The following is a 20,191-nucleotide window of genomic DNA, read 5'->3' as shown; positions in this document are numbered from 1 at the left end:
TTTGTAAAGAACAAAAGTACTTAGATAAATTAAAATAACAAACTCTTTAAAAATGTAACAAAAATATAATGTGCTGTAACCAGGATTCGAACCTGGGTTGTCACGGCCACAACGTGAAGTACTGACCACTATACGATTACAGCGAGAGAGTAGCAGAGGATGGTTTCGATCCATCGACCTCTGGGTTATGGGCCCAGCACGCTTCCGCTGCGCCACTCTGCTGTTTGTAATTCATGCTATTAGCGTATATAAACCTAAGCCTAAGGGCAGATCACATTTGCATGCTAATAGCTTTTCTCTTAAATGCTTGCAAGTTTAAACTTTCATTTTAGCGTTTGTTAGCAACTAAGCAAGGTTCTTAAACTACACTTCTATTTAAGCTAAAATTTTAAACCATCTTTTTAACTATACAATTTTTTTTTTTATTTGTGTGCTGTGCAATGTACATAGATAATAAATTAGTTTATTTGGAATACTTTCCATAAAAAGTTGGTAATGAACTTTTGCAACTTTACAGCAATAATATAAATTTTAAGCAATTAAGCATTTCAAACGTAACATGTTATTATGACGTAATTATATAAAATTCTAAATTATGAGAAAAATAATATTACTAAATTGAACAAAAAAGTGTTCAAATAGAATTATATTTTTCATTTTTAAGCTTGTGAAATAATTTTTATTTAACTTAGCTTAGCTGTTTATTAACTACATAATTGTTTGAAGTTTTTATTGTAAAGCTTTAAAACGGATGTTAAAAATTTTTAAAGTTTAAAAGACAAGTTTTTAAGTACAAATGCTTTAGTTTTCTTTAGTTGCTATAATTTTCATAAAACAAGAGAATTTATGTCAATTTTATTCTTAATCATAAACTAAATTTGACTGAATTTAACTTTTATGTTTTTAATCAGAATGTTATTATTATATCATTCAAAGAACAACTTTGAAATTTTTTTTTTCTTTAGACATCTACCAATGAATTATAATTTTGCTTAGGTTTTTGATTAAAGAATCAGTAACTTGTTATTAAGCTCATGTTAATTAAGCCTATTTTAAAACATCACAATTAATTAGTAAGATTGTTAATTTTATCCTTTAAAAGGCTGTTTTAAAACTGTCAAACTAATATATTAATAGACATTATTGTTGCATAAGTATTTTATTAAATATAACAACGGATGTTGCTAACTTTTAAAAACTTCTTGAACAAAGGAATGGAGGTGCCGGGCATCGATCCCGGTGCCTCGCGCATGCTAAGCGCGCGCTCTACCATCTGAGCTACACCCCCACACGTTTAAACACGAATAATTGCGTTTATAACCTCACAAACTAGGCTTGAAACACTTGACAGCTTTGAAGTATTTATAAACGTTGATTGACTAAATTTAAAGGCCTAAAGCTTTATACTTTTTCTGGAATTACAATGCTAAAACTATTAGTGTCATTTTCTTTGTTTAAAATCAATCTGTATAAGTTCTTCTTATATAATTATACATATTGTACTACAATTTTATGTTAAACAATTTAACTTAATATCTAAAACGTATATGATTTTCGCAAAATATTTATAACTTTAAACACAATTACAAAGTAAGCCTTAGTAGTATAGTTCAACAACCACTGATAACAGCTTAACTATATTTGTACAAACTTTTTAATGTGAGCACAATTAAACTTGATCTTTGTTAAATTGTGTTTGAACTAACTGTTAACTTATATATCTTTTAACTTAAGTAAAGTAATTTTATTAAATTTCATAATTTTTTTTAGTTTAGAATATTAAAAACAGACCTAAAGTTTTTATCATTACTTATAAATACTAATTTTCTGTTTTAAAGCTAAGCTTATAAGTTGTTCATAAACTAATAAAATTGTTGAAATTGAAAAGTTTGAAAAGTAAGCTACTTACATATTGTATTTTTATAAACATTTTACCATATAGTAATTTGCTTCAACAAAATTTAGTCTTTATTATACTAAAGTACAATATTTTTCTAAACATGCAACTATAGTACTAGTAAAAACTTGAACATGATAAGGATTAATCAATTTAAAAACTTATTAAAAAATAGTTACATTTATAGTTGCTGATTTTCTTTTTTAATTACGATGAATATTAATTAAATTAGATGATAAGCTAAAAAATAATGTTTCCAATGTGTTTTTTTTTTGTATATAAACAATACTAAAGTTAAGCTATCTAATTTAAAGATTTAAAAAGCTAACAATCTAAAAATAATTATTAACGTAAACTTATTTAAAGCTTACAAATAAAGCTGAAACTTCCTTGATAACAAAAGATATACATATTTACATTATTTCAATATTTATTTTTAATTAAAAACTTTTTATTTATATTTTAATTATTTTATAACGAGTAAAACGAATTTTCTTAAACTAAATATATTTTCAGTTTAAACTAATATACATAACTAATGAGAATTAAATCGTATTTTTAGCAATTTACTTTAACTTATACGTATCTAAATTTATTTTTTTCAACCATATCTAATGTAGTAACAAAAATATTTAAACCTTTAAAGTATTTCTACTTTGATAAAATTTTATATGGTACTAAGTTAAACTGTAGTAAGTTATAATACTTTTAAAAGTATTAAAGTTTAAGTTTTAAGTTTGGAGCAACTTAGTCAAATCTTTTAGAGCATTTTGTTAATTTTTCTAAATTGTAACAAGTAAAAACAAATTAATTCTTTAAAATGTATAATATCAAAAAACTTTTTTCCATTAAAAACTAAAATAAATAAGTAATTTACAAGAGTTTAATTGTACTTTTATTAAATTCGTTAAATAAATCATTTATTTTAACTTTAGTTATCTTTTATCTCAATAACATGTTTATTAGTAAAAAAATAACGATAGTTTTTAGTTTAAATAGTAAAATAAACTGTACTTAAATTTAGTGCTCTTACATATTCGATACTTGACCGTGTAGAAAAGTAAACATTAATCGTGATCACTTGTTATATTGTAGCTATATATACGCGCTATATTCGTCTCACACAAGTGGTCCCGTGGTGTAATGGTTATCATACTGGACTTTGAATCCAGTAATCCGAGTTCAAGTCTCGGCGGGACCTATTTTTTGAGTTTTAAATAAATTTTCAGTTTTTCTAAGTTCGTTACCGCTCCCAGGACATCTGGGATTAGTGGAGGAAATCGTGAGTCAACGGGTATAAACTTATTAAGTGATAGGATTAATTTTAACACTAACAAGTTTTCCTATATAAATTGTAACAATAACTATTTAAAAGTTTGTTACACTAATATAAGATCTGTTTTAAATAAATTTTATATTTTACAGAACTATATAAATTTGAATAACATTGATTTATTTTTTTTGACTGAAACATGGTTGACTAATAAAGTCAACGATGCCACAGTGTGTCCTTTTAACTATAACATTTACCGAAGTGATAGGTCTAGTAGGGGTGGAGGTGTTGCTATCCTTTTCAAAAATTCGCTTAAAGTTATTAAAGTTAAAAATTATTCTATCTCTACTAGCAACATCAATTTTGAATACCTATGTGTGGATGTAATTTTTAAAAAGATGAAATTAAGATTTTGTTGTGTCTACCTTCCTCCACTGTCTGCTAGATGCGCACTGACTGTTCAAAATGTAATCAAAATGATTAAAATGGTTTTTCCAAAAGAGTGTTCTTTTTATGTTCTTGGTGATTTTAATATGCCAAATATAGATTGGAGGATTCCTAGCACAGATTTCAATAAACCCCATGAGTGTTTTCTTAATTTTTGTACAGACAATTTTTTAACCCAAGTAATTGAAAATCCAACCCATAAGAATGGTAACATTCTTGATCTCATAATTTGCAATCATTTTGGTCTAGATAGAATCATATCACACTCAACTAATTTTCCATTAACAAACACTTGTGACCATAACTTGCTTTCACTAAAAATTAAAATTGAAAATAAAATAGTACCTATTGCTAAAGAAGTCTCATATGACTATAAAAAAGCAGATTTTGAAAGCATCAATGATTTCCTGTCAAAAATTAATTGGACCTCTTTATTTAAAAATTCAGAAAATCTCCAGCATTTCTACGATCAATTCATTAGCTCAATCCAAATCTCAATCAAACGTTTTGTTCCAATTTTTTCTAAAAATAACAAAAGTAAAAAATATCCATCTCATATTAAAAAGTTATTAAAAGAAAAAGCGAATCTATACAAAAAAAGTAAGACAAATAAATCACTTTTGATAAAATACAAAAACAAGTCTAAAGAATATCAATTAGCTGTTAAAAAATACAACTTTGAATATGAAAACAAATTCTGCAAAAACCCAAATTTAAAAAAGTTTTATAGCTACGTGAAATCTAAACTTAAGTTAAATAATTTCATACATCTCTTATATGATAATGATAAAAACAAAACAGTAACCTCAGATTTTGAAATAGCAACACTTTTTAACATAAATTTTCAAAAAGTTTTTAAAAAAGACGAGAGTTACCAGTCTTTTAAGCTACCCCAAAAGAATTGTAGTAAGATGCAAAATTTTTTCATAACCTATGAAGACATTATAAGTTCAATTAACCACTTAAAAGATAAAATCATAAGAACGCCAGAAAACATTCCACCCTATTATATCAAGCATGTTATCCAATCAATAATATTTCCACTTTCATTAATATTTAATTGCTCTCTAGAACTATCTGATGTTCCTAAACAATGGAAAACATCTTTTATTATTCCTGTGCACAAGAAAGGTAATATACACGATGCATTAAATTACAGACCAATATCTCTAACAAGTGGCTTTTCAAGAATTTATGAACATATTGTATCTGTAAAAATTCTCAATCACCTCTTTGATAACAAATTATTAACTAACAAACAGTTTGGTTTTGTTCCAAACCGCTCATCAACCATTCAACTGTTAACATGCTTACATTCTTGGTTAGTTCCTTATCTCAAAAATGAATTTACTAAAGTAGTTTATACGGATATTCAAAAAGCCTTTGATTCAGTATCACACAAAAGATTATTAAAAATTTTAAATCAGTATGGGCTACATGAAAGCTTAATTGATTGGTTTGATAACTTTTTAAATAATAGATCACAAAGAGTACTCATCAATAATACGCTTTCTGACTCTTTAACAATCTACAGTGGAGTACCACAAGGTGGTGTAGTTGGTCCCCTTCTCTTTTTAATTTATATTAATGATATTTGTTCAAACATTGATATTAAAAGTGAGTTAAGCTTATTTGCAGATGATGCCAAAATATTTAGTCAGTCAAATACTTCATTACAACTATCTTTAGATAATATTTATATATGGTTAAAAACAAGAAAACTAAACTTAAATCCTAGCAAATGTAAAATTCTAACCATTAACAAAAAAGAATCTTCTCCAACTGACCTCTTAATCAATAACATCAAGTTACCAGAAATTAAAGTTTTTAAAGATTTAGGAATTTATATTTCCAAAGATTTGAAATGGAATGAACATATCAACTATTTATATAAGATTGCAAAAACTACATGTTATCAAATATTGAAAAGTTTTAAAACTAATTCTGCTTCAATTCTGACAAAACTATTTAAAACATACGTTCGCCCTAAACTTGAGTTTAGTACCCAAATTTGGTCACCCCATTTAAAAAAGGATATTAACAAAATTGAATCTGTGCAAAGGAGTTTTACCCGTCATATTTGTAATCGTTGCAACATATCTTACACGTCATATAATGATAGAATGATTAAATTTGGCTTGAAATCACTGGAATATAGAAGATGGGAATTCGATTTATTAATTCTTTACAAAATTATCAATGGCAAATATAAAAGTTTTTTTAACCAGTTTTTTAATTTTTCCCAAAATAAATATCAACTAAGAGGAAATAATTTGAAAATAAAATGTAAACATGATTTTCAAAACAGTCAGTGGCAAGGCGCATTTTTTCACAGAGCAAAAGCTATGTGGAACAGACTACCTCAGGATATAGTATCTTGTGAGAGGGTAGAACAATTTCGTTTAAAGCTAAAAAGATTTGACTTAAATACGATAAATACCAGTAAAATTAACTAATTTTCCACTGTAACAAAAGGAAAAATATTCGTTTCCCTACGCCTCCCCCCTACAAACTATTAGTTTACTTATATATTTTGTAGTTATGAATATTGTTTTATAAGCCATGATTTTAGACAAACTTCTTTACTGTGTGTACTAAGTAATATATAAATTTGAATTTTTTGAACTGAATTTTCAATTTAGTTCATTTGTTTATCATATTGTGTTTAACTTTGTGTTTCCATTTAAATTATGTTTGTATATATGTATATATATATATATATATATATATATATATATAATTTATTCAAATGGCGATTTTAAAAATTCTGGAACATATGTTTCACAAAGCTTTAATTTTTCATAAAGCTCTGATCATCAGCCAGTTAAATTCAAAATACAAAGCACTGTACTAAACAAAGATACAAAAGTTATGCAAAAAAACAAAAAACTGTATGACGTAATATTGTACATTACAAATATTCAGTACAAAAATCGATCTACCTTCTAACTAATTAAACAACTAAAATTAACGAAAACAACAGTTATTTGACTATAAAATGCTTCAAAATTTGTTGTGTTTTAAAAGAAAATTTGTTGTTTTAAAACACAACAAATTTTGAAGCATTTTATAGTCAAATAACTGTTGTTTTCGTTAATTTTAGTTGTTTAATTAGTTAGAAGGTAGATCGATTTTTGTACTGAATATTTGTAATGTACAATATTACGTCATACTGTTTTTTGTTTTTTTGCATAACTTTTGTATCTTTGTTTAGTACAGTGATTTGTATTTTGAATTTAACTGGCTGATGATCAGAGCTTTATGAAAAATTAAAGCTTTGTGAAACATATGTTCCAGAATTTTTAAAATCGCCATTTGAATAAATTATTTAAAAGCCCTTCAAGTGGGCTCAGTTGAAAGTGTTTATGTTTAAACATTAACCTTATTTTATATATATATATATATATATATAATTTATCTTAAAGTTTTGAATATAAGTTTATTTTCTTTTTCTCTTTTTGTGTGTCCTGTTTAAGTGGCTCAGGTTTTGATGCCTGAGTCCAACATTGCACAAAAAACAATATAATTATAATAATAAAATATTTTAAAGTTTATATTTTAAAATTTACTTGTTTCATTTCCAAAAAATATTTTTTTTGTTTAAAGAGTTTTAAACAAATTGAAATGTTTGGTTTTAAACTGAGATTTTGTTTATAAAACAATTTTTATCTGTTTAAAACTCTATTTTAGGATTTCTCATGAATAGTTTAAAAAAATTCATAAATTGGAAAAATCGTTAATCAATGTTGATTATTTAATGGAAATACAAAAAATAAACAAACTTATGGATCATTTAACTTTTTATTACTATTTAACTTTTTGAATTAATTATTTCTACATACATCTAAATTGTTTAAAATTTAAGTTGATGTTTGCAGAGCTCCTGTTTTTAGTAAAAAAGTTTTATGTTAAACAAATGTTATAGGTTTAATAGTTTAAGCAATTTTTAAACATAAAACTTTTTTTTAGTACACAAATTTTTATTTAAAGTTGAAAACCATCATATAAATTTTGTTCCAAACAACAAAAATACTAGATTATCGTAAGCTAAATCATTATAAAAATTTAAAACTAACAAATATTATAAAAATAGCAAGTTGAAAATATTTAAATCAATAAAAAATTACTCGCAGTTCTAGTTTGGATCACCTTTGAATAAAAGAAATCTCTAAAGCAGGGTTTCCCAAAGTGGGCAAAATGGCCTACTTTGGGGCCATGAAGAAGTTCATGACAGAAGTTCTACTTGAAAGCAAAGGGGCCCCAGGGGACCATGAGGAACTATATATTCTGGAATTGATAATGAAGAGCAAAAAAAAGGTCCTAGGTTTTTTTGATGGTAGTTTTTGAGTAATCTTGTTGGAGGGGCCATAATCATGTTAGTTCAATATTATTCAAAAGTTTTTTTACTTTTAGAAAATTTATGTTTTTAGCAACCTTTCTTAACATGCAGCAATAGAAAATTTGAATACATTAAAGTAGATTTCCTTAAATATTTTAGTACTACGCTTCAGGGACCGGTCCTGAATCTTGATCAACCCCCGAATAAAAGAAGCCTAAGGAAAAAAGATTAAACTAAGATCTTAGATAATAGATTAAAACATTACTTAACCGGATACTTTACATTTTTAAGTAGATTTAGTTGTGATTTTTTGCTAAACTTTTGAATAATATTGAACTAACATGATTATGGACCCTCCAACAAGATTACTCAAAAACTACCATCAAAAAAACCTAGGACCTTTTTTTTGCTCTTCATTATCAATTCCAGAATATATAGTTCCTCATGGTCCCCTGATGCCCCTTTGCTTTTAAGTAGAACTTCTGTCATGAACTTCTGTCATGGCCCCAAAGTAGGCCATTTTGCCCACTTTGGGAAACCCTGCTTTAGAGCTTTCTTTTATTCAAAGGTGATCCAAACTAGAACTGCGAGTAATTTTTAATTGATTAAAATATTTTCAACTTGCTATTTTTATAATATTTGTTAGTTTTAAATTTTTATAATGATTTAGCTTACGATAATCTAGTATTTTTGTTGTTTGGAACAAAATTTATATGATGGTTTTCAACTTTAAATAAAAATTTATGTACTAAAAAAAAGTTTTATGTTTAAAAATTGCTTAAACTATTAAACCTATAACATTTGTTTAACATAGAACTTTAAAAACAGGAGCTCTGTAAACATCAACTTAAATTTTAAACAATTTAGATGTATGTAGAAATAATTAATTCAAAAAGTTAAATAGCAATAAAAAGTTAAATGATCCATAAGTTTGTTTATTTTTTGTATTTCCATTGAAAAATCAACATTGATTAATGATTTTTCTAATTTATGAAATTTTTTAAACTATTCATGAGAAATCCTAAAATAGAGTTTTAAACAGATAAAAATTGTTTTATAAACAAAATCTCAGTTTAAAGCCAAACATTTCAATTTGTTTAAAACTCTTTAAACAAAAAACATATTTTTTGGAAATGAAGCAAATAAATTTTAAAATATAAACTTTAAAATATTTAAACTTAGAAAAACTTAAAATTTATTTAAAACTCAAAAAGTAGGTCCCGCCGAGACCTGAACTCGGATTACTGGATTCAAAGTCCAGTGTGATAACCATTACACCACGGGACCACTTGTGTGAGACGAATATAGCGCGTATTTATAGCTACAATATAACAAGCGATCACGATTAATGTTTACTTTTCTACACGGTCAAGTATCGAATATGTAAGAGCACTAAATTTAAGTACAGTTTATTTTACTATTTAAACTAAAAACTATTGTTATAATTTTACTAATAAACATGTTATTGAGTTAATTTTGTGATTACTTTTTTAGTTAGTAAAGTTAAAATAAATGATTTATTTAACGAAATTTAATAAAAGTACAATTAAACTCTTGTAAATTACTTATTTATTTTAGTTTTTAATGGAAATAAGTTTTTTGATCTTATACATTTTAAAGAATTAATTTGCTTTTACTTGTTAAAATTAAAAAAAAGACTAAATACTCTAAAAGATTGGACTAAGTTGCTCCAAACCTAAAACTTAAACTTTTAATACTTTTAAAAGTTTTATAACTTACTACAGTTTAACTTAGTAGTACCATATAAAATTTTACCAAAGTAGAAATACTTTCAACGTTTAAATATTTTTGTGTTTGTTTACTACATTAGATATGGTTGAAAAAAAATTAGATACATATAAGTTGAAGTAAATTGCTAAAAATACGATTTAATTCTCATTAGTTATGTATATTAGATTAAACTGAAAATATATTCAGTTTAAGAATATTCGTTTTACTCGTTACAAAAGAATTAAACTTTAAATAAAAATTTTTTAATTAAAAATAAATATTGAAATGATGTAAACATGTATATCTTTTGTTATCAAGGAAGTTTCAGCTTTATTTGTAAGCTTTAAATAAGTTTAAGTTATTTTTTTTTAGATTGCTAGCTTTTTAAATCTTTAAATTAGATAGCTTAACTTTAATATTGTTTGTATACGAAAAAAAACACAGTGGACACATTATTTTTTTAGCTTAATATCTAATTTAATTAATATTCATCGTAATTAAAAAAGAAAATCAGCAACTATAAATGTAACTATTTTTTAATAAGTTTTTACAGTGATTAATCCTTATCATGTTCAAGTTTTTACTAGTACTATAGTTGCATGTTTAGAAAATATTGTACTTTAGTATAATAAAGACTAAATTTTGTTGAAGCAAATTACTATATGGTTAAATGTTTATAAAAATACAATATGTAAGTAGATTACTTTTCAAACTTTTCAATTTCAACAATTTTATTAGTTTATGAACAACTTATAAGCTTAGCTTTAAAAACAGAAAATTAGTATTTATAAGTAATGATAAAAACTTTAGGTCTGTTTTTAATATTCTAAACTAAAAAAAATTATGAAATTTAATAAATTACTTTACTTAAGTTAAAAGATATATAAGTTAACAGTTAGTTCAAACACAATTTTACAAAGATCAAGTTTAATTGTGCTCACATTAAAAAGTTTGTACAAATATAGTTAAGCTGTTATCAGTGGTTGTTGAACTATACTACTAAAGCTTACTTTGTAATTGTGTTTAAAGTTATAAATATTTTTTGAAATCATATACGTTTTAGATATTAAGTTAAATTTTTTAATATAAAATTGTAGTACAATATGTATAATTATATAAGAAGAACTTATACAGATTAATTTTAAACAAAGAAAATGACACTAATAGTTTTAGCATTTTAATTCCAGAAAAAGTATAAAGCTTTAGGCCTTTAAATTTAGTCAATCAACGTTTATAAATACTTCAAAGCTGTCAAGTGTTTCAAGCCTAGTTTGTGAGTTTATAAACGCAATTATTCGCGTTTCAACGTGTGGGGGTGTAGCTCAGATGGTAGAGCGCGCGCTTAGCATGCGCGAGGTACCGGGATCGATGCCCGGCACCTTCATTCTTTTGTTCAAGAAGTTTTTAAAAGTTAGCAACATCCGTTGTTAATAAAATATTTATGCAACAAAAATGTCTATTAATATATTAGTTTGACAGTTTTAAAACAGTCTTTTAAAGGATAAAATTAACAATCTTACTAATTAATTGTGATGTTTTAAAATAGGCTTAATTAACATGAGCTTAATAACAAGTTACTGATTGTTTAATCAAAAACCTAAGCAAAATTATAATTCATTGGTAGATGTCTAAACAAAAAAAAATTTTCAAAGTTGTTCTTTGAATGATATAATAATAACATTCTGATTAAAAACATAAAAGTTAAATTCAGTCAAATTTAGTTTATGATTTAGAATAAAATTGACATAAATTCTCTTGTTTTATGAAAATTATAGCAACTAAAGAAAACTAAAGCATTTGTACTTAAAAACTTGTCTTTTAAACTTTAAAAATTTTTAACATCCGTTTTAAAGCTTTACAATAAAAACTTCGAACAATTATGTAGTTAATAAACAGCTAAGCTAAGTTAAATAAAAATTATTTCACAAGCTTAAAAATGAAAAATATAATTGTATTTGAACACTTTTTTGTTCAATTTAGTAATATTATTTTTCTCATAATTTAGAATTTTATATAATTACGTCATAATAACATGTTACGTTTGAAATGCTTTATTGCTTAAAATTTATATTATTGCTGTAAAGTTGCAAAAGTTCATTACCAGCTTTTTATGGAAAGTATTCCAAATAAACTAGTTTATTATCTATGTACATTGCACAGCACACAAATTAAAAAAAAAAATTGTATAGTTAAAAAGATGGTTTAAAATTTTAGCTTAAATAGAAGTGTAGTTTAAGAACCTTGCTTAGTTGCTAACAAAAGCTAAAATGAAAGTTTAAACTTGCAAGCATTTAAGAGAAAAGCTATTAGCATGCAAATGTGATCTGCCCTTAGGCTTAGGTTTATATACGCTAATAGCGAAAATTACAAACAGCAGAGTGGCGCAGCGGAAGCGTGCTGGGCCCATAACCCAGAGGTCGATGGATCGAAACCATCCTCTGCTACCTTCTCGCTGTAATCGTATAGTGGTTAGTACTTCACGTTGTGGCCGTGACAACCCAGGTTCGAATCCTGGTTACAGCACCCTTATTTATAATTGCTACATTTTTAAAGAGTTTGTTATTTTAATTTATTTAAGTACTTTTGTTCTTTACATATGATAAAATTTATAAATGTTTATTTAAAAAACAATACTTTGCAGTAAAACTAAACTATTTGTGTTAAAGTATTTTTTGATAGAGTTTATTAAACGTATTTATTGAAACACTTTAAACTATTAAATTCTTTGAATAAAATAAATGTTGTTTATTAAATGTATTCTTAAAATGAAAATAGATAATATTTTAACTAGTGAAATAAAAATTCAGCTTAAAAAAACAAGTTAATAATACATAATTTACTCAACTTCATTCATTTAAAATAGTGTAAGGTAATTTGAACAAAATTAATAAAAAATATGTATTTCTATAACTTGGTTCACATTTTAAATTTAGCAAGTGTAAAGCTTACTTCTATGTAAAGCTTGAAAATATATTAAAACTGTTATTACAACTAGAAGAAGTATGTAAAAAGCTATGACTATAATTGCATGTTTTACACCTTAACTTATACTTTTAGAATTTTGTTTTATCAAAAGTCTCTATTTGGTTACTTTTGAGAATACACTTTTGCAAGCAATTTTTTTTATTGTCACTAGTTTAATAATAAAATGCTTTACAAAATGAAAGTTCTGATTAATAATTGCGATTAAGTTTACTTAAACGAAAGACTATCAAGTTGATTTGGTACTAAAGATGTACTTTTTACTATAATATATAATTTTTATTGAACTTGTTTATGTTTTTTGAGTATATCTAAAGGTAGTTTAGTAAAAAAAGCCTTTTTCAACATAAAAAAACTGCTTACTGAATTTTAGTTCCACAATTAACTTTAGTTTGAATAAATTTTCACTTAAAGAAGTTTTAATTAAAGACGCAATTACGAACAAACTTCTTCAAACGATGGCCAATTAGAATGTTTATAGATTTATCTTGTATTGTACAATGAGCTTAAATAAGTTAATTTCAAAAATCATCTGTCATGATTAAGTACATATTTAAGACAGTTTAGTTGACAGAGTAAACTTTTAAAAGCAGATGAAATTAAAACGTTTCCAACACAATTAAAGATGAACATTCTGTCAAAAAATCTACGAATTATTTTTAAGACAAAGTGTTTAAATAAAGCAAAAACGTTGACTGTTTTGTGAAAGAATTTCTTATTAAGCTTTCCAATGACAGTTTTAAAAGCTAACATAACTTAAAAGTTGTCGTTGAATGTTGAGCATACTAACTATTGCTAAATTGAGATTTTACTTATTGACTTTATTACTACAAATTTTTTTGATTTCAAAAAAATAACAAACTAAATTTTCTGTAAGTAGTAAGTTTACGTTGTAAAAATATATTTTTACAAGACCTTGAAAATTATTTGTGCTAGAAATGTCATGTAGTAGTGAGTTATATATAAAAGAATGTTTTTGAAAGTCACCTACTTGCCAAAACTCATAATAAAATACTTAATTTGAGTTATTAAAACAAAATAAATGTTTAAAAATTTGCATTACACATAAAAAAACTGTTTTAAAAAAGTTTTAAAAATTAAAACTTTGACTAACACAGCAATACTTTGTTGAGCAAACTTATGATAGATACAAACTTTATACTAAGAATTTGTCAGTAACTGCTAAATTTAAAAGCACCTAAAAAGATATCATAACATATAAGTTAATATAAGTTTATAGTCATTAAAATTAATAGAATGTTAAGTTTAATAAGATTTCGTCAAAATAAATTTACTAAGAATTCCATAATATACTAGATGAGTTTTTATTTTATTATAATACTGATTTAAATATACGATTTGAACAGATTTAATAGTGTATTACATTTAATAGTGTATTACATACTGCTTTATACATAAAACTTTTATATTTATAAAATATTACGAAAACATAATCTTAAAGTTTACAAAATGTATAAAGTATACTTTTAAGTGTTAAAAGTTGTGTTCTATATCAACTATTTAAAAAAAGCTGCAAGTAAAAATTTAATAAAATATTTATTCCATGTCTAAAAAGTAGTAAATTAAACTTTGCACGTACTACTGTGTGAAAAAAAAATCCAAAACTTTTTTACAAGGTCGAAAATTGATGTTAAGCTCAATATTTAGACATGTTATTTACACGCTTAAAACGAGTGTATAAATGTATATTATTGGAAGACATAACAAAATCAGAATTCAAGTGGACAGAAATAAAAATTCTATTGGAAACTGACATTTTAAGGTAAATAAGTGGCGCCAAAAAAATTTATACTTGTAAATTACGCAATATTGAGATTTCATTGATTCAATTATGTTTACAATAATTACACGATTTATTTATGTTATAATATTTCGCTCTTTGTGTCAAAAGTTCATAAGATTTTTTTCAAAAAGTCTCAGGCTTTTGATACAGAGGATACGAAGGTCATAAAAACTTTTAGCTTGAGTTGAGTTGTGCCGGACAGGACGTTAAAAGGTATCCGTGGTGCACGACTCAATAACCGAAAGGTTTTTTTTTACACCAGGTCCTTGGACCAGAATTTACCAGAATTTTTGAGCCCTTTTTTGGTCCTTCAATAAATAATATGAGCAATGTAAATTAAATGAAATAAATTTTCTGTTGTACAACGTAAAAGTATTAAAGTTTTGTAGTTGCTAAGCGTTTCATGCAAAAATGAAAAACAAACACTGTAAAAAGTATTTTGGTTTTACAAGCTTGTGAACTTTAAAAAAATTAAGCGCAACTTTTAATTTAAAAGTAAAAAAAAAATGTTTGATATAATAAACAGACGCACATGATTTCTTTAGTGATAAATAACAAATAAAAAAATTACATATTGTGTCGTTTTATATATATTTTATAAAAACTACTCTATGCATCATAAAAAAAGTAGAGTAGCATATTTTAATTATACAAACCAAATAATAGTTCACACATGTTTCGACTTAAAGTTTTATACTTGATCTGAGAAAAACTTGAGACCCAAAAAAAAGTTAAATACAAACTACAACATTTTAGAACGAATTGCGTATTACGAAGGATCCTGTTACTTGAATGTGTTATCGTGATATAAACGAATTGTTTGTGTTATAAAACTTTCGAGTTTATGTGAAAAATATGTTAGTAAAAGTTTCAAAAATTTTTTTTTAATTTATGTGTTTTTTGGAATACTTGTAGTCATTATGTAACAATGAAAAGCTTAATTCTTACATAATAGTTAGCGATATGGAAAATAAAAGTATTTTACTTAAACAAAAACATTTCCACAACTAAATGACAAATTCAAAGGTTTTTTAGTTTAAAAACAAATTTATATATAGCGTTGGCTTTTTAAATTGTTTTCAAAGAAAAACTACGTAATAATAAGGACGTTAACATTTTACGTGAAGATACGTTAAAACGTCAAAATCGTTTAAAAACGTTTTACAAAATGTTACTTAACTTAAAGTTTGCATAAACTGAAATTAAAAAAAATAACGATTTATGGCACAAAACTCAAAACCTTGATATTCTAATGTTTTTTATTCTACGAAGTTAAAGTAAAGCTTGTATAAAAGTTGTTTTTGTTCTCTTAAGCTTTAAGTTTTAAATCGAACGATTAAAGTTTTAAACTGGTCGAGGGTATAATGTAAAAATATATTTTTTTCATGACTTAATAAAAAACAAATTAATATATGAAGATTAATTTCGTATTAATACTAAATTACGTGGTTAGCATAATATTAAAAGGGTTTCTTAGAACTTTCTACGGTGTTTTGAAAAATAAATATCAAGCTATATAACTTAAAAACTTCAAAAATTTAATATTTGAACTTTCATAAATTTCTTAACTTTGTCTTAAAACTTTCTTTAAGTACTTTAAGCCTGTTTTATATACAAAGTTAAAGAAACATATAAAGTACATAAAAGTTTTTAACTGAAATTTAAGGAAACAATGTCCAAAATTGATTAATTGAAAATTCGTTGTAAAACAAGAATTCGTCAAAAGTTAAAAAAGCAATTCTCAAAAAAATATATGTGTTTTGTAACTTGAAATTCCTTTTGGTAAAAGTGGATGATTTATAAAGTATTAAATCTCGTGTTAATACTAAATTACATTACTAACATATTATTTAAAGGGTTTATTCGAACTTTGCAAAATGTTTACAAAGTAATTTCCAAACTGTATACGTTAAACATTTCATAATTTAAGATTTTTATTTTCATAAACTGCTGTATTAAAATTTTCTTTAAGTACTTCAATCAGACTGGTTTACATGCAAAGTTATAATTTGATACTAAAATAAATAAATCGTAGACTTCAGTTCAAAAACAGAATTTATAAACAAACTAGTTTAGCTCATTTTTAAGGATTACTACAAATAAAAAAACAACTTTTCATTAGTTGTATTCGTAGTGTGTAATTGTTAAAATTAATAGACAGTTATCATAAAAGAATTGTATTATCAAAAGTTTGATTGCCTAACACTATTAAACTGTTTACATAGTGCTATATATGTTGTACTACTACAAAGCTTTGTATACCATAGTACAAAACATAATGCTTTTTGAATTTGTTTGTTGAAAATAGTTAGATTTAGATTATACTGAAAAATGTTTTTGCTTTTTTAAGCCTTTTTCAATGTTTCATTGATTCCAAAACTAAAGTTAAGAACTTTTAAGTATACAATTCAAATAAAAAGTTTATACTAAGGTTTGTTTTACATTTTTTGGGAAGTTAATTTACTTTTAGTTTTTGTTTTTTCTAGTAATTTTATGAGTTTTATAAAATAGTAATAATTACTTTTATTCGAAATTGTTTACTATGATTTGAAACAAACAAACTTAATAGCTGAATAATTAGAAATTATATTGTTGACACAGCTGTTAATAAAGACAAAAAAAATTAAATTATTTATGTTTTGAATTTCTTATATTGTCATTTAAACTTTTTATCTATTAAGTTGCATATAAATAAGTTTTCTATAGTTCAACTTTTCTATAATTACTACTCAAAGTTAATAATGATATATTTGATTATTTATAGTTTTAAACAAATACTTTAAGTTAAGCAGCTTAAAACTTTTATTAAGAATTTAAAAAAAAAAGCTTGATGTTTAATTTAAGCACATTGCAAGTGATCAAAGTAATTTCGGTCGTAAGCAGTGCTCTTTACTACTCTCAGCGGATAAAATTTAAACATTGATAATAACCTTTTTCTTTTTTCTCTCGCAAATAAATGTATAAGTATGCAGTTGAATTCGTTCTCGTTGCGAAATAGTCACACAGCTAATTACAGAGTCAGCACAACTCTGTTTAGATAAATATAAATTAGAAATATGTGGAAAGTATTTGTTTTGATGTTTAGTATTATTGATATTTCGAGTTTTGCCAAAAAGAAACAGAAAACTGAAAGGATAGATGCCCCTATGTGGTGGTTTGTTTATTTATTATTTTTTATTTGAAATAGAAAAAGTTTAATATTAAAACTAGAAATAGTTTTTTATGCATTAATTTAGAAGTATGCTGTATTAATGTTGTTATTAATCGAAACTATTGATTTAAATGAAAACAATTGAAGCATATATTATGGCAATACTTGTAATAATAATCGGTACGTTTTATTCATAAAACAAAAGTTAGGTGTTTTCAATGGGAAAATAAAATGTTTTAGAACATGTGTTAGAATGTAATTAAGTTATCTAGTTAACATTAAAGTAATACTAATGAGCATTGTTTTTATTGTACTTGAGCAAAAAGTTTTAAAGGTTTAAAACACCTGTTGCGATAATTAGATGAATTACCACAAAAATAATAAACTTGGCTGACTTTATTAAGCTATAAAAATAACTGTATTTAATATAATGGGAATTAAATTTTGTATGAATTAAAAAGTAAACAAATTAAAAGCAAAAATAGTAGTTTTTAAACCAAAGTTAACCGTTTAGTATAAGCTATTATGTGGGTGTTTAAAATAAAGCGTTATATACTTTTAGCGCGTAAAATTTTAAGAAAAGCTTAAACTTTACTTCAGTTAAACTGCTTTTTTATTTACAACTTGATTAAAGACTTTTTAAGGTAAAGTACAAACGAGTTTGTGACTTTGTTTTTCAAAGATTAAAACGTATATTTCAAGATTAATTTCTTAAAAGTATCGAAAGTTTCTATTTTGAAAAACAATTTTTAATCGCAAAATATTTTTTACAGTTGTGTAATTTTACACACTTGTTTTGACCTTAAAAAAAATTGTTTTTGTTTTTCCAATCAAAAACAAATAATGCTTAGATAAATAGGTAATTCATGTTAAACTGCAATATTCTCGTTGGCATTTTATTAGTAAAATGTTTAACTTAGCTGTAAATTATTAAAGTTTTACCAAAAGTTTACGCTAACTTTTTTGTTTTAAATTTAATAGTAAATGTATTTTTTTTAATAGTTTTAATTATAAATTGTTATAGTATAACACATTTTAGCTAAACGTAAAACTATGTAAACTTAAAGTAAATTTCAGTTTTATTTTTGATTAGTTCTTGAAAAAAAACTATTCACGAATTTTAGATAATTTTTTGTGTATCATATATGGTATGAAGTAAGTTTTATATAATCTAAATATTCTAAGTTAAAAAACTGTTATCATATACTACTTTTAAATAATTTACAAATGATAGCGTGATTAAAACATAAAAGCTGTTTAAACAATCAATTACAAATAGGTGAATAAATTTTAAATTAATTTTATTGTTCTTGTAAACGATGTTACTATATTTGTTTATCAAAAGAATTTTTGCGCTGTGCAAAATTTTACGAGTTTTCTAGTACTTTGATTGCTTTATCAAAAACAGCATGTAGAAAGTTTGTTAGAACAATGTGTTTTTATTTTGTTAGTTTTGATATGATTTTTTATGTACAAGTCTTACATCAATTAGTATATATATAAACTACAAAAATTGTTGAAGCCTCTTAATTTTTAAAGACAAAAACCGCGTAAAACGTTATTCTTATTTCCGGTTCTTTTTTTCTTCCATTCAGAAATTTTTGAAAATATACCGAGTAAAAATTAAAGAATTATTTAGATTAAGAAATAGTAGTTTTTGTTTGTATTTTTTTAATTTGTTTTAACATAACTCTAGTATTACATCTAAAACATTCATTCAAGTCATATGTAAATTTATATATATTGGCAGCTACTTTTAATTTTAATATGTATTTAAAATAAGATACTAAGAGTTTGCTAGTTGATTATATCGACAGGATATTTTATTAAATATCAACTAGCAAATGAACAATATATATAGCTTTAAAAAAACACTAAGAGTTTTATTAAACTTGTATAATTAACTTGTTAAAACATTTTGATGGTTATAATAAGTATATTTTACTAAGTATGTATTCAAACTAGTGTTATTTTTGTAATTTAAAACCAGTAAAGTTATTTTTAATATAAAAATCTACAATTACTGATACAATAGTCTTTTATTATTAGTATAAAATATCAAAGAAAAAAACAATTAAGTAAGAAAATAAAATCGTAGATATCCAAAAAACAATATTGATTTTGGTATTATTTTTTCTAAAACAACTTAGATACTTAAAAACTATAACTAAACTTTATTTAAGTTGTTTAAACAATGTAAGGTTTATACGATTTTACACGAAATTGCATATACACTTTTAATTGCCAAGATGAGTCTTAGTTATGTAAATGAAAAGTACTAATATAAATAAACCTGAAAACTAACATTAATGATTGTTGACTTTTTGTGTTTTTTCTTTTATGTGATTTAAACTCAAAACCAGCAGAAGTAAAGAAAACTATGCTTAATTAAATTTTAAAAAATAATTAAATTTACCCTCGGAAACGTTTATTTGTAATTACCACCCATTTATGAGTGAGTCAATTTTAACTTTTATTTAATTTTTTCTGTTATTTGTTATTTCACAACCAATTACCAACTCTCGCACATTCAGAGTTGTTTAGTGACGTCACAAGCGAAATTTGAT

At 24.5% G+C, this 20,191-nt stretch overlaps 8 non-coding genes across 8 annotated transcripts; 4 read left to right on the top strand and 4 right to left on the bottom strand.

The window, feature by feature from the left end:
• Window positions 1-71: 71 nt before the first annotated feature.
• Window positions 72-143, bottom strand: Trnah-gug (transfer RNA histidin (anticodon GUG)). The gene has a single exon. It is a non-coding gene; the product is annotated as a tRNA-His (tRNA).
• A 7-nt stretch (window positions 144-150) lies between these two features.
• On the bottom strand, window positions 151-222 carry Trnam-cau (transfer RNA methionine (anticodon CAU)). Its single transcript has one exon. It is a non-coding gene; the product is annotated as a tRNA-Met (tRNA).
• A 993-nt stretch (window positions 223-1,215) lies between these two features.
• On the bottom strand, window positions 1,216-1,288 carry Trnaa-agc (transfer RNA alanine (anticodon AGC)). Its single transcript has one exon. It is a non-coding gene; the product is annotated as a tRNA-Ala (tRNA).
• A 1,738-nt stretch (window positions 1,289-3,026) lies between these two features.
• Window positions 3,027-3,098, top strand: Trnaq-uug (transfer RNA glutamine (anticodon UUG)). The gene has a single exon. It is a non-coding gene; the product is annotated as a tRNA-Gln (tRNA).
• A 6,073-nt stretch (window positions 3,099-9,171) lies between these two features.
• On the bottom strand, window positions 9,172-9,243 carry Trnaq-uug (transfer RNA glutamine (anticodon UUG)). Its single transcript has one exon. It is a non-coding gene; the product is annotated as a tRNA-Gln (tRNA).
• Window positions 9,244-10,998: 1,755 nt separating this feature from the next.
• Trnaa-agc (transfer RNA alanine (anticodon AGC)) lies at window positions 10,999-11,071 on the top strand. Its single transcript has one exon. It is a non-coding gene; the product is annotated as a tRNA-Ala (tRNA).
• A 988-nt stretch (window positions 11,072-12,059) lies between these two features.
• Window positions 12,060-12,131, top strand: Trnam-cau (transfer RNA methionine (anticodon CAU)). Its single transcript has one exon. It is a non-coding gene; the product is annotated as a tRNA-Met (tRNA).
• Window positions 12,132-12,138: 7 nt separating this feature from the next.
• Window positions 12,139-12,210, top strand: Trnah-gug (transfer RNA histidin (anticodon GUG)). Its single transcript has one exon. It is a non-coding gene; the product is annotated as a tRNA-His (tRNA).
• The last annotated feature ends 7,981 nt before the right edge of the window (window positions 12,211-20,191 follow it).

Source organism: Thalia democratica, chromosome 2 (genome assembly GCF_965202585.1).
Source record: "Thalia democratica chromosome 2, ktThaDemo2.hap1.1, whole genome shotgun sequence".
In the NCBI taxonomy this organism is placed as follows: domain Eukaryota; kingdom Metazoa; phylum Chordata; class Thaliacea; order Salpida; family Salpidae; genus Thalia; species Thalia democratica.
The sequence above is the reverse complement of the archived record's forward strand: the minus strand, read 5'-3'. Positions and strand labels throughout refer to the sequence as shown.